General features: G+C 34.6%; 1 protein-coding gene and 1 long non-coding RNA gene across 5 annotated transcripts in view; one reads left to right on the top strand and one right to left on the bottom strand.

Annotated features, from left to right (window-relative positions):
• LOC100680190 (laccase-5) overlaps positions 1-14,052 on the bottom strand; it is a 360,660-nt gene that overhangs the window by 295,928 nt on the left and 50,680 nt on the right. The window lies entirely within an intron of this gene.
• On the top strand, positions 7,032-9,187 carry LOC116738642. The gene is made up of 4 exons (XR_004345189.1): positions 7,032-7,177; positions 7,264-7,328; positions 7,419-7,595; positions 7,884-9,187. It is a non-coding gene; the product is annotated as an uncharacterized LOC116738642 (long non-coding RNA).

Genomic DNA, 14,052 nt, shown 5'->3' with positions numbered 1-14,052 from the left:
CAGCATGAAATTTTGCCATTTAATATTTGCACTAGTCTATAATTACACAGCCCCACAATAAAAAAAATTGTAAGTCCCAAAAACTTGACCACGGTACTTATATGTTTTTGGGATCGCTGAATCCGAATCCAGGGTCATTTTAACCCCATCAGATCTTAAGTCAAGGTCAAATAGGGGTCAAATTATCAAAATACATTAAGAAAAGACTAAACCATGGTATCTTGGGGTTTTGGGGGTCGCTGAATGCGAATCCGGGGTCAGTTTAACCCCATCAGAACTTTCTCAAGGTCAGTTGAAGGTCAAATTATCGAAATACATGAAAAATACACTAAAACCATGTTATCTTGGGATTTTTTCGGGTGCTGAATCCGAATCCGGGCTTATTACAATCCTATCAGGTCATGGTCAAGGTCAGTTGAAGGTCAAATCATAAAGATTCATAAAAAGTAAAATCAAACCATGGCATATAGGGGTTTCTGGGGTCGCTGAATCCGAATCCAGGGTCAGTATTGTCCCATAAGGTTATATTTATGGTCAGTTCAAGGTTAGTTCAAGGTCATGGACGTAAAGAGAGTGAAAAAAATAGTTATAAACTGAAACAATGCAAAGGTAATGTAAACCGTAAAGCAAAGAACAATATATATGCAAGTACAATCGTATCCTTTAAAACTATATCATAGTTTGCTGCTCCTTCATTTACTTTAAATTTGTTAGAAGTATATGCAATTCAATAAAATACCCGTAAAAATATTAAGCCCATTACTCTTTTTTATGGTAACGAACTATTTTATTGGCAAATGATCTACGAAGTGGATTACGCTTCCGCTTCTCCGATGTTGATGGTAGATCTCTTTTTAACAACCAACAGTAATCTGCTAACATATTTACGTCCCATCTTTCTTGGTACCTGCGCTCCATTTCCTTGATATCTTGGTGAAATCTCTCTCCCTGCTCTTCGCTGTAATCACCTAGGTTTTCCGGAAACTCATCAACATGCGAATATAAAAAGTGTAATTTTAGATTCATTAGGCAGTCTTCATTATCGGGTGTCTCTCTCAGTGTAAGTCCCAAGACGATTGATGTTGACTATCTTGGGTTTGTGTTAAGGTCTTCTTTCCCAAAAGGTTTCCAAAGTCATGTTACAGTAATCTTCATCTCACTTGTATCGCTTATATTTCCTACTTGATACGAACGGATATGAATATGCTGTTTGTTTGCCCCCCGGGGTACCTCCACGTGGTACGGTGGGAAACGACCGATTCTTTTTTTCGGTCGGCTAAACTTCTGAGTGAAGGCTTTAGAGCCGTCATGGCAGACAAACAGCAAAAAATTACGATGCAGGGATTCGGAACCCCAGTATCGGCGGCTGGTCAGGGTGAGCAAGCGGGCCCGCAGGCGTCGTCATCGAGCGACCGCAGCTCTTTGTTAGTGGGAAACTTGGCTTTCGAAGAGTATAATACTACAAGAATTTATCACTTGAGGTCTGGTGACCAAGAATGCCTTATAGCAAAACGGGATAGTTTTTGTTACATTTGTGGCAAGTATGAGATCCCAAAAAATAGAAGAAAAATCAATCAAAATATTAAAGAGCAGTACAAGAACATGTTTGACTTAGACATAAAAATTGACGAATTTGATTGGGTTCCTAAAATCATATGCGGAATATGTAGGAAAATGCTACAGAAAGGCAAAAATGGTAAAACTGAAGTAAAAATGAAAGTGCCTACGATATGGAAGGAGCCTTTAAGGAAAGAAGACTGTTATTTTTGTAATACGAATTTGCATGGAGTTAATAGTAAAATCATATCGCACATTAATTACGCTAACGTTGAAAGTGTCACGAAACCTATATATGAATCGTCAATTGATAAAAGAGAAGATCCACTGGGTACGTACGTAAGTGGAAGTATGGATCTTGAGGAAAATTTAGAAAGACATGATAAAGATGAAATGATAGAAGAAGAAATGGAGGAAGGAGATGTTATTGCGGAAGAAGAAAAATCGCCTGATGAAGACAATGACGTTGCTAGTACAAGTGATACAAGTGACGAGGAATACATCCCCTATAATGCTAAGAAGGAGAAAGGTCCACTTACACAAGAAAAAGTGAATGATCTCATACGCGATTTGGGCCTACCAAAGGATGGGGCGGAGTACTTGGCTTCATGGCTAAAAGAAAATACTAATGAAGCTGGAAAAATTCAAATTTCTTACTACCGAGACAGAGATAAGAAATATCGTGATTATTTCGCTAAAGATGAAGAATTTTCCTTAGTTTACTGCAAAGATATAGTTGGGTTGATGAATTGCTTTAAACATGGATGTTACAACCCCAACGAGTGGAGATTGTTCATCGATTCGTCGACGAGAAGTTTAAAAGCCGTTCTGTTACACAATACAAATGTTTATGCAGACATTCCCATAGGATATTCGGTAATACTGAATGAAGAGTACTGTAACATGAAAGTAATATTAGGATTCACAATAGGATTTTTTCCTTCGGAAAGAAATAAATCAATTCCTCAGCTTTTTAGAGGTAAATGAAATCGACTCTCTTCTCCGCTCTAAAAATTTTTGTAATTTTTAGATATATATCGATGACTGAGTGAAATAACGTATTCCAGCGGCGACTTTGGAAACGTCGTACCCTGCGCGATGTTTAAATACAAATTTGCAAAACATAAAATGCGCGTGGAAAATTCTGAATTTTTCTCTTATGTACACGAACCCCAAGCACATAAAGATTAGTCTTCGTCCTGAGTTAAAGTCCCCGACTTCAGCCGACAAGTTTTTTACATGCGTTTGGACATACACTATGTAAAAAACATGAGTAACACCTCAAATTTATGCCACCAAAACCGACGCGCCAATTACTAATTACCAAAAAATTATTATTATTTTTTTTTTGGCATTAATGCACAGCTGAGCCCAAGATCCTGAATTAATCTAGGGTAAAAGAATTCGTCAAAAATGCCTCAAAAGCCAGAATTTTTAGTTTTTTGTCGTATTTTTGCATTTTTGTATTGATTCAGTATACTATTTAGTACATGACTTAGCTTATGATTAAGCAAGTACTTAAGGGCATGGTACAGTCCTACTTTACCATTGGTAGTGTCATTGCAGTTTTTCAAACCACTCGTTGAATACTGCACGAAATGCACTCAAACTTTCAGGTTCGTCTAATTAGATGATAATGAACAGTGGATGACTGATATTTCGAACGAAATCGGAAATTTTTCTATTACTGTTTGTCTACGTTCAGCCGTGAGAGCGAGTGAGAAAGGTTATGGTCGAGCGCGAGAAGCATTTCTGCGCATGCGCGGCTTCGCTTCTCTCACTTACACTTGGAGCCGAACGCCAACAAAGATAAATAAATTAATTTTCGATTTCGCTCGAAATTTCAGTCATCCACTCTTCATTATCATGTAATTAGATGATCCTGAAAGTTTGAGTGCATTTCATGCAGTATTCAACAAGTGGTTTGAAAAACTGCAATGACACTAACAATGGAAAACAGGAGTGTACCATGCTTTTAAGCACGAGATTTAGTATGTGCGGAATTTCACACGGGAGTGCGCGCGTGCAACCACCTCAGTTTTTTTGTGATAAATTTTACTCAAACCTGAGTCTTTTTTTTATCGCTTATGGAGCTTCATTAAAAAATGTAAAAGTATAAACTTTCGCACGATCAAAAATCTTGTCAGTGTTCTTACACACTCTGTGTGAATTGAGTAAGGTTACACTGTCGTCAAGAAACATGATAGAATGCCAAACCGTTATAAATTCTAACATGTTTATCATGTGTGGTGCTCCGCAAATGCTTAAGAAAAGATAGAGCTGTATTCGTTAGTTTTACAAACAAGTTCTTTGACATCTAAGTCTTATCTGGTCACAGGGATATTGTTACTAAAATGAAAATGATAAAAATTACGTAGAAATGGTAGTTTAAAAAATGGACTGCTCGTACTCATGCTCAGATACTTTTTTTGTTTTGATTGCAAAACAAATCTGGGATGTTAAAAATTGACTTAAATACCACGATTGTCAAGTTTTTACACTTAAAGTTCGAGTAAATGTAACTTACAGCTTCGAGTACTTTTTAGAGTTTTTTTCGAACTTTTACCTAAAAAATAACTCAATTGGTTATTTGGACTGATTTTTCAGCTTATCAACATTTTTTTGCTTTTGTAATTTATCGAATCTGTTCAATCCGTATGTTAACTTAAAATCTAAACACTTATAATAAAGGCAAGTCAAATCCATCATTAAAAAGAAGTTTAGAATAAAATTATTTTATTCATCATACGCCAAAAGAATCATTGTTTCAAATGCAGAGCCGAGTCAAAGGATTGGTAATTCAAACTTAAGTAATATATTGATCAATGAAAAACCACACTTAAGATACTTACTACGTAAGTTGTCACGCCTGTTACACTTTGTTTATGGTACATTTATTATAGTACATACTTTAACATTTAAAATATGTAATTTTATTAAAATAACAATTTCATTAGTTCATGTACACAGATAAAATATGCAGAAAGTTACGCTTAATTTATCAATCAATTACTTAAGTTTAAATTATTATTTAAATTGATAATCATTCGACTCAGCTCTCAATTAAAAGCAATGATTTTTTTGGCGTATTATGAATAAAATAACGTGATTCTAAACTTGCCTTTTTTATGGATTTCAGTTGTTTTTTAATCTGTACTTTCATTGAGAACAGAATTATATAAAGATGCATGATTATACACGATACATAAAACTCGCTTAACCTTTTTACTTCAAATAGTTTTTTTTGAGATTTCATGTCTTTGTGAACAAACTTATTCAAGTATCTCAAATTTGTTCTACAAATAAAATGCATGATTATTATGGGGTTCAGGTAGTGCACACGGGGATTTTTATTACGGAAATATCAATATCTCTCGTGTACGGTATCCAGAAGTATGGCGTAGCCGATGATGGGATCCAGGTAATACACTCCATGGCTTTTGGTGTCTAGAATCAATTATTATAATTAGACAATGAAAGCTACGGAGAGCACTACTTTTACGACGTAACGAGCAATCGCATGCACCTAGACACCACACAAAAATCTACAGCGCCCAGTATATTTCGACCTCGTCATCAGTGGTCCCCAGCACTCAAAAAGTTTGTACAGCGACAGTGCAGCATCTGTTCAAAAACATAACCTTAAATTCAAGCAAACAATGTAAACATATTTACTCTGCGCAACATGTAGAAAACTGTGGGAAAGCGATACTCAAGTACCCAACTATCGCATATATAACTTGTGCGGCCAACTTCTCGGTCCTTTCACTTTTGAGCGCTGGAGAGCCAACTTTACGGTCCTTTCACACACTAGAGAAAAAAGTAAAGATACTTTTTTGAGCATTCGTGATATATCCACTCGTTTATAATGAAAAGAAACGGCTTATTTAATATTTCCGTTGGAAATCACAGTTCAGTTCAGAAAACATACTAATAAGCCAAAAAACTCACGAACAGTAACAATAAGCATTTTTTTCTGTATCATAAAAAATCCGAACACGAATATAGAAGTAAATAGTGTCACGGGCGTCGCAGCTTCGTCTGCTTCTCAACCTTGCCTTCGTGGCGCTACCGCAAAACTTGAAGTAAATATTTTTGACCGGGAAATAAATCATTGATAATAAAAATAAAAAATAAATAAAAGTTTTATTAGAAACTTCGAAATTTAAAATCGCTTCGCACGCCTGATCTCCCTAGTGTTTTTAAAACGAAGTCATATTTTAGTTTGCAATGCGTTATGACAGAGCTTAAATTTTGCGTAAATAAATCCCTGTGAATAAAACTTCAAGCAAAACAATAGTGTCCTTACAAAAAAAGTCTGCAGAGATTCTTGCAGAGAGCTCTGCAGGGAATTTAGACTCTGCAGAGATATGAGAATTGCATTATTGGGTATAATATAAAGAAAAAAAAAATTATATATAAAGTATTGGGACTATGGCTTGAACCTAGTTTATTTTGATTCAGAGTCTTTTAATCTATGAGCTATTTCTACTTATAACTACTACAATGTCATAGCCCAACATAAATGTAATATTGATTGTTCTGTTAAAGTTACATTATTTTTGATTATTATATTTTTAACACTCATGTTTTGTTTATTATCAACGATTCTAAATTATATTCATTGAAATTACACACGAATATCCCCAGATTTTTCCTACACGGGCGCACGAATATAATTTAAATTATTTAAAATTGCTGATTATCAACAAAACTTAAGTATTAAAAATATAATGATCGAAAATAATGTGACTTTAACAGAACAATTAATATTTTATGTTGGGCTATGACAATATAGCATATTATAAGTAAAAATAGCTCGTGTGTAGAGTGAAAGACTTTTTTTTCGATTTTTGGCAATAATCTATGCTCTAAAACTTTGTATTATAAACAACAATGCTGCTAAAATGCATAAAAATCAGTTTTATCTGAGTATTAATGCAATTCTCATATCCCTGCAGAGTCCAAATTCACTGCAGATTTCTCTGCAGGAATCTCTGAAGACTTTTTTTGTAAGGGTGAACTACTACTATTACTACTTTCCTTAACCTACTAGCTCCAATGTAAATAAGGAACGTTGTAAGAAGTATTACAAACATAAATGACAAATAGAGACAAGCATTCGATACGCGACCTGATACCTCATTGTGTCAATTGGATTTTTATTTTTTAATTTGCATATAGTACTAATTTTATTATTTATAATGATTACTATTATGTTTTAAAATAATGTTTGTATTAATAAAATACTGTTACTTCATTATCTTTCTTCTGATATATTGCAAGCATCAAATTCTTATGAAAAAATAAGGGTGTAATGAATAGTTCTTAGAATTTTATAACATACTAATTTCAATTTAATAAAAATGTCTAGGTAGTTATATTTAAACATTGATTTAACTTTTGAATATATATATATATATATATATATATATATATATATATATACTAGTGGGGCTTCGCCCCCCTGCTCTCTACGCTCGCCAACCCCCCAGTGTAGTTTTTGTATGATTTTTATTTTCAAAATTTTATTCTATATAAATTTTATAGATTATAAAGAAAGATTGAATGTTTATCGAAGTTGAGAAAATAAAAGGCAATTCTGTTTCTAAAGTCTTAGGTATGAATTATATTTCAGTAATTATTATATTTGATTTTTAAGAAATAGTTTTTTATTAAAAGTAAATAACATTGACCAAATTAAAGTTATCAACGATACTCCCTTAGATCTGATTGATCTCTTACAAGGATCTGAAATTTTTATTAATGAGGTATACTATTTAACAAAACATACATGGGGTCCCATGATTAGATTACGTTAAAAAATAATTCGAACATTAAATTTTACAATTTATTTTTAGAATAGCGACAACCAGGATTAACTAAAAATATCACATGTATGTAAATAAAAATTATACTATGTTATATCGATGGAGATGTAAAAAATGATAGAAAAGAAATTGATTGATTCTGCAAAAGTGACGGTAGTCACTATCAACTAATACCACGTGCACGGAGAATATGTACAACACGTCAGTGTAAGCATTTTTCATAAGAATAATATATATTATCATTAAGCTTACTGGGAAAAATAATATACAGAAGACATTTAGTTTTAAAATGTTCTGTATAATACATTTTTAATTCTTAAATTGTATTGTAAACTTTTGTTAACCAAAAAAATTATGTATTGACAGTAATTATTGTATAGTCGTTATAGTCTTATTTTTTTCTGTATACTCAATACATAAATATTCATGGTTTTTTCGTTTAATATTTGTATTGATTCTTATAGTCTTATAATTGATAATACTTATTGTTTATAGGTTTAAAACGTGAACACTTGCATAGTGAAAAATCAATAATTGCTACAATCAGTATATGCTTTCAACGTCCAGACGAAAATGTTTTTACATAGAGGAATGCATGGTACAAAATTAAAACACCTGCTCATTTTCTGCGGTCAATAAAAAGTGTTTTTCTTCAATTTGGCTTTAACTAACATTTTGTTTTATATTACTTATTACTGAAAGATTGATCAATGTGTATGTTTCTATTTACAATAAGAAGTGTCTATATTATTTAGCAAATTACGAGAATCGTGATATTAAAAAAAAATTAAAAAGTATTTCTTATACTTTATATAAAAAAAAACAAAAAAATATTAAAATTGAAACATGTACAACAGATAATAACGTAACTGATGATAAGTTTTTTGTTGAGCCTTTAAATTATGGTGAAATGACTTATGAATGCAAGTATTGTTCTGCTAAATTTTGGAAAGAAGAAAAACAAAAATCAAATTGTTGTAATGATGGAAAAATTTGTTTAGTTCCTTTAAGTGAATATGATGCTAATCTAAAAAATCTTCTATTACATGATGAAGATTTTAGACAATTAATTAGATATTATAACAACCTTCTTAGTTTTGCATCTTTTACAAGTAATGAAATAGAGCAAAAAGGAAAATCTGTTTACAATATTAAAATACAAGGTCAAATTTGTCATGTAACTCCAAGTACTTTTAAATTAGATAATAGGAATACTCCAAAACATAGTCAATTTTATATATATGATGATCAGGAAGCTGTTGAACAAAGATTAAATTCTGATAGAAATAAAAATTGATTAAATCACACATCGAAACTTTGACGAATGTTTTAAAAAATAATCCCATAGCAAAACATTATAAACACTTGCACCAAATTTCAAATATTTAAAATCTACCAAATTACAAAATGATTTTTTTACGAAAAGACGGAAAAGAGAAACATGTATATAACAAACCAGTGACCGCTGAGTGTGGTGCAATTATTGTTTCAGGTTCTGGTTTGCCAGAAAATTACGATCTTTGTATATATGCTAAAGAATTACCAGAAAATCATCCACAAAATACATACCCTAGTGGAAATAATTGGGTGTGCCAAAGTGTGCCAAAGTATGCTAAAGTGTGTTAAAGTGTGCCAAAGTGTGCCATACTGTGCCAAAGTGTGCCAAAATGTTCAAATTCGGAAATTTGCTACACTTTGGCACACTTTGGCACACCACGGTACAGTGAGATATATCCCGCCGCCCGCGCGCCAAAACATTGCCACTGCAAATTTTTTTGTTTTGAGAAATAAAATAATAAATTAATGTTTTATATAAAAATGTTTTTCCCGAACCACCAGGGCTATCTATAAAATACATCTTATGAGTTTGTTCGCATACAATTTTGAAAATATTTCTTTGATCATCATTTAATTGAACATACATTTTTTCAAACATAAATTTGCAATATACGATTTCTTCACTATTATCAATGTTATGGAAATCGATTTTGTTTGGCATAGGCAAACCATATGATTCACATGATTTATCCTCAGTTTCAAATATTTTATTAATATCTAAAAGTGCAAGATTTTCTTTGTTTTCAGTAAAATCTTCTGTAAAACTATTTTTGTATTTGTTCCATATATCATCACCTTGAATATTTATTTTCTGAAAGTAAAAACCACGCATAAAACTGTCTTAACTGAATTGGTAACATAACAGTGCTTGCTTTTTCGAAAATATCCATTATTTGAGAATCATGTTCTAACAAACCCATTGAAATAGCAGTGTCTTTATATGTACTGTAATTTATGTTTTCGTGGGTTTTCAAATCTTTAAATAAGGTTGCACCTTTCATTTTATTTAATATTAATTTTAAACAAAATCTTTCGTGATCTTTAGGTGAAACTACATTTAATCTACCAATTGTAATATTTTTCTTTACATGTTTTCTTTTCTGCCATATTTTTTTTTGTCTTATTAAATATATAATGATCTGGAATATTTACGTACTTTAAAGATTTTGCAAAATTATCGATTTTATTTAATTCAAACCAAGCTGTTAATGGTGTTTGCCAACGGTTGATTGCACTTTTAATTTTACTCATTTCAAATATCTTATGATTTTTGTATTTTTCATGTATAGGCATATTTTCAACTTTATGACTTCTTATACAAATTGGACATTTTTGAAATCGCCAAGCTGCTTCCATTGGACTAAGATATCTACCATCAAGATAATTTGTAATTTCGTCAAGTTTTTCTTGATTACAATCATCATTTTTGACATTTTTGAATTTTGATAAATGCTCTATCACTACCTTTGTAAATATTCTTATATATATATATATATATATATATTATACTCTGAATAGATGCACAAAATTCAACATTTATGTGGCATTTGTATTTCATTAACAAAAATGTATTATATGGTACAACCATTGAATTATCAACTGGAATTTCTTCCTAATTTTTAGTTCTATAAATATGATTTTCAGAACTATTGTCTGTTCTTTTATATTGAGGATAACCATCTTGTTTTATTATTGTTACCTTAGCAAAAGGTTTTGGGAAATCGTTTATTGCATTCATGCTTAGGATTCTTAAGACATGGACTTGTCTCATTGTTACGGTTATGAATAAATCTGGTCTACCACATTTTCTCATTATAGCCATTGCATCCTGATAATGTTGTTGCATATATCTAGGACCTTCGATGTATGTTGATGGTAGTATATAGAGATTTCCAATTTTTTCTTTTTCTCAAAATTATTAAAAATATTTGAAGCACTATTGACAACTGCATCTAATAAACCTTGATAACATTCTATCCTTAATTGTTTTTGGTTATTTCTTAAAAAGTTTAAGCGATTGTTTTCTATCATTGCATAACTGTGTATGAAAAATTGTTGTGTTAGTCTTCCTGCATACAATAAAGGACAAAAAAATTTTTCATTTGGTCTATAGGCAAGTCTATATGAATAATATTGCAAAAGTGTAAGATTTTCTTTGACACGATCATGATGATTTTTAAAGTAATTAGTACTCCATCCTAAATCACCTAGCGAAAACATTATTGAAAAAACCATTGGATCGACGAATTGTGATAATTTATTCAAATACCGTAGTGGAAATGGATTGTGTGTGTCAAAGTGTGCCATAGTGTGCCAAAGTGTGCCAAAATGTTCAAATTCGGAAATTTGCTGCACTTTGGCACACTTTGGCACACTTTGGCACACTTCGGTACAGTGAGATATATCCCGACGCCCACGCGCCAAAACATTGCTACTGCACGATTCCGTCATATCGACGACACGCGTGGAGCTTGAACTCTCGCAGGAACCCCGCCCCGATAACATGATGTCAGCCGAATGACGGCACTGAGACTGCACGGAATGGGCCGCGCGTGACGTCCAGGTACCCCTGCTCCGGGACACGAAAATGACGGCATTGTGCTGAGCACAATGACAGCACGCGGTGCAAGCATCGTGCCGGCACTTAAATTAAGCGAAAAAACAAAAAAATTAAAACCCTAACGAGGATCGAACCCTGAACCTTTCAGTTAGCAGGCAGGCACTTTACCACTCGACCACGAACACTTGTTACAAGTCATAGCTAATTGTGTCCTTATGTATTGCGAGCAGCTGTTGATGTTAATAAAGTTGCAAGTTATTGTAATAAACAATCACCAAAATTATTATTAACGCGTTTAACAACATTGATATTCGCCGCTTATTTCGTGTAAGTCGCGAAACTGGCAGGCTGCTATAAATTCGGTAGTCGTGAAAGAATAGCCATAATAATATAATTAATAAAAATTGGCAAGGAACAAAGTCCGGTGGATAAATAATAGCTCAAATTAAAAAAATCAACAGCCTTAAAATATCATACATTGAAAAGCCTTATTTCGTGAATTGTGCAGCTGAAAAATTTCTAAGTTTCGCAGCCAACAAAGGCAGCATTCTGCGGGAATTTCGTTCCGACAGAATGCTGTCATGGCAAGAAGCACTCCCAGCAGGCATTCTGCTAGCACTCTGAGAGCGCCAAATGTTAATAAATTTTGAACACGGGTCGACGGCACAATGCCGTCAGGTAGCTCCTCAAAATGTCTTCATAATGCTGCCATGAGTGCCAAAACGGCGTGACCGCAAAATGCCGACATTTTGCCTTCGTTCGTGCCGGTGTCATACAGTCGGCACTCATGAACGTCATTCTGACAAAGTTTCGTGCCGTCGCAATGTGAGCACGCGTGCTGGCACGCTGTGCCGCCAAAATGTCAACATTATGACTTCCCGAATGGCAGGAAAAAAAAATTGTTGAAAATTCCAACGAAAGATGTCTTGGGGACATCACAATGACGGCACGAGCGGCCAGCATGCGTGACCCCAAAATGCCAGGCATGCGATGTTATCGGGGCGATAACATGATGTCGGCCGAATGACGGCACCGAGACTGCTCGGAATGGACCACGCGTGACGTCCAGGTACCCCTGCTCCGGGACACGGAAATGACGGCATTGTGCTCAGCACAATGCTGGCACTTAAATTAAGAACAAAGAAAAAGTTATACCCGAGCGGGGATCGAACCCTGAACCTTTCGGTTAGCAGGCTGGCACTTTACCACTCGACCACGAACACTTGTTACAAGTCATAGCTAATTGTGTCCTTATGTACTGCGAGCAGCTGTTGATGTTAATAAAGTTGCAAGTAATCGTAATAAACAATAACCAGAATTATTATCAACGCGATAACAACATCGATATTCGCCGCTTATTTCGTGCATAGGCACAAAACCGGCAGGCTGCTATAAATTCGTTGGTTACCCCGATAACATCGCGTGCCGGGCATTTTGGGGTCTAGCATGCTGGCCGCTCGTGCCGTCATTGTGACGTCCCCAAGACATCTTTCGTTGGAATTTTCAACAATTTTTTTTTCCTGCCATTCGGGAAGTCGTAATGTTGACATTTTGGCGGCACAGCGTGCCAGCACGCGTGCTCACATTGCGACGGCACGAAACTTTGTCAGAATGACGTTCATGAGTGCCGACTGTATGACACCGGCACGAACGAAGGCAAAATGTCGGCATTTTGCGGTCACGCCGTTTTGGTACTCATGGCAGCATTATGAAGACATTTTGAGGAGCTACCTGACGGCATTGTGCCGTCGACCCGTGTTCAAAATTTATTAACATTTGGCGCTCTCAGAGTGCTAGCAGAATGCTTGCTGGGAGTGCTGCTCGCCATGACAGCATTCTGTCGGAACGAAATTCCCGCAGAATGCTGGCTTTGTTGGCTGCGAAACTTAGAAATTTTTCAGCTGCACAATTCACGAAATAAGGCTTTTCAATGTATGATATTTTAAGGCTGTTGATTTTTTTAATTTGAGCTATTATTTATCCACCGGACTTTGTTCCTTGCCAATTTTTATTAATTATATTATTATGGCTATTCTTTCACGACTACCGAATTTATAGCAGCCTGCCGGTTTCGTGCCTATGCACGAAATAAGCGGCGAATATCGATGTTGTTATCGCGTTGATAATAATTCTGGTTATTGTTTATTACGATTACTTGCAACTTTATTAACATCAACAGCTGCTCGCAGTACATAAGGACACAATTAGCTATGACTTGTAACAAGTGTTCGTGGTCGAGTGGTAAAGTGCCAGCCTGCTAGTCGAAAGGTTCAGGGTTCGATACCCGCTCGGGTATAATTTCTTTCTTTTTTCTTAATTTAAGTGCCGGCACGATGCTGGCACCGCGTGCCAGCATTGTGCTGAGCACAATGCCGTCATTTCCGTGTCCCGGAGCAGGAGTACCTGGACGTCACGCGTGGCCCATTCCGTGCAGTCTCAGTGCCATCATTCGGCCGACATCATGTTATCGGGGTGGGACTTCAAGCTCCACGCGTGCCGTCGATATGACGGCATCATGCAGTAGCAATGTTTTGACGCGCGGGCGTCGGATATATATCACTGTACCGAAGTGTGCCTCAGAAAATAAATATTCAAGGTGATGATATATGGAACAAATACAAAAATAGTTTTACAGAATCCTACGTTTCTATACACATACATGTAGCTCTTTATTCCCAACTCACCGGGGATAAAGTACTAACTTTATGCTGGGGTGTGTTAAAAAATGTTATCTTTTATAATATTCGATCTGATCTATTTTTTATA

This window comes from Nasonia vitripennis, assembly GCF_009193385.2.
Source record: "Nasonia vitripennis strain AsymCx chromosome 2 unlocalized genomic scaffold, Nvit_psr_1.1 chr2_random0005, whole genome shotgun sequence".
In the NCBI taxonomy this organism is placed as follows: domain Eukaryota; kingdom Metazoa; phylum Arthropoda; class Insecta; order Hymenoptera; family Pteromalidae; genus Nasonia; species Nasonia vitripennis.
Note: the sequence above shows the minus strand (reverse complement) of the source record. Positions and strands in the feature narration are given on the sequence as shown.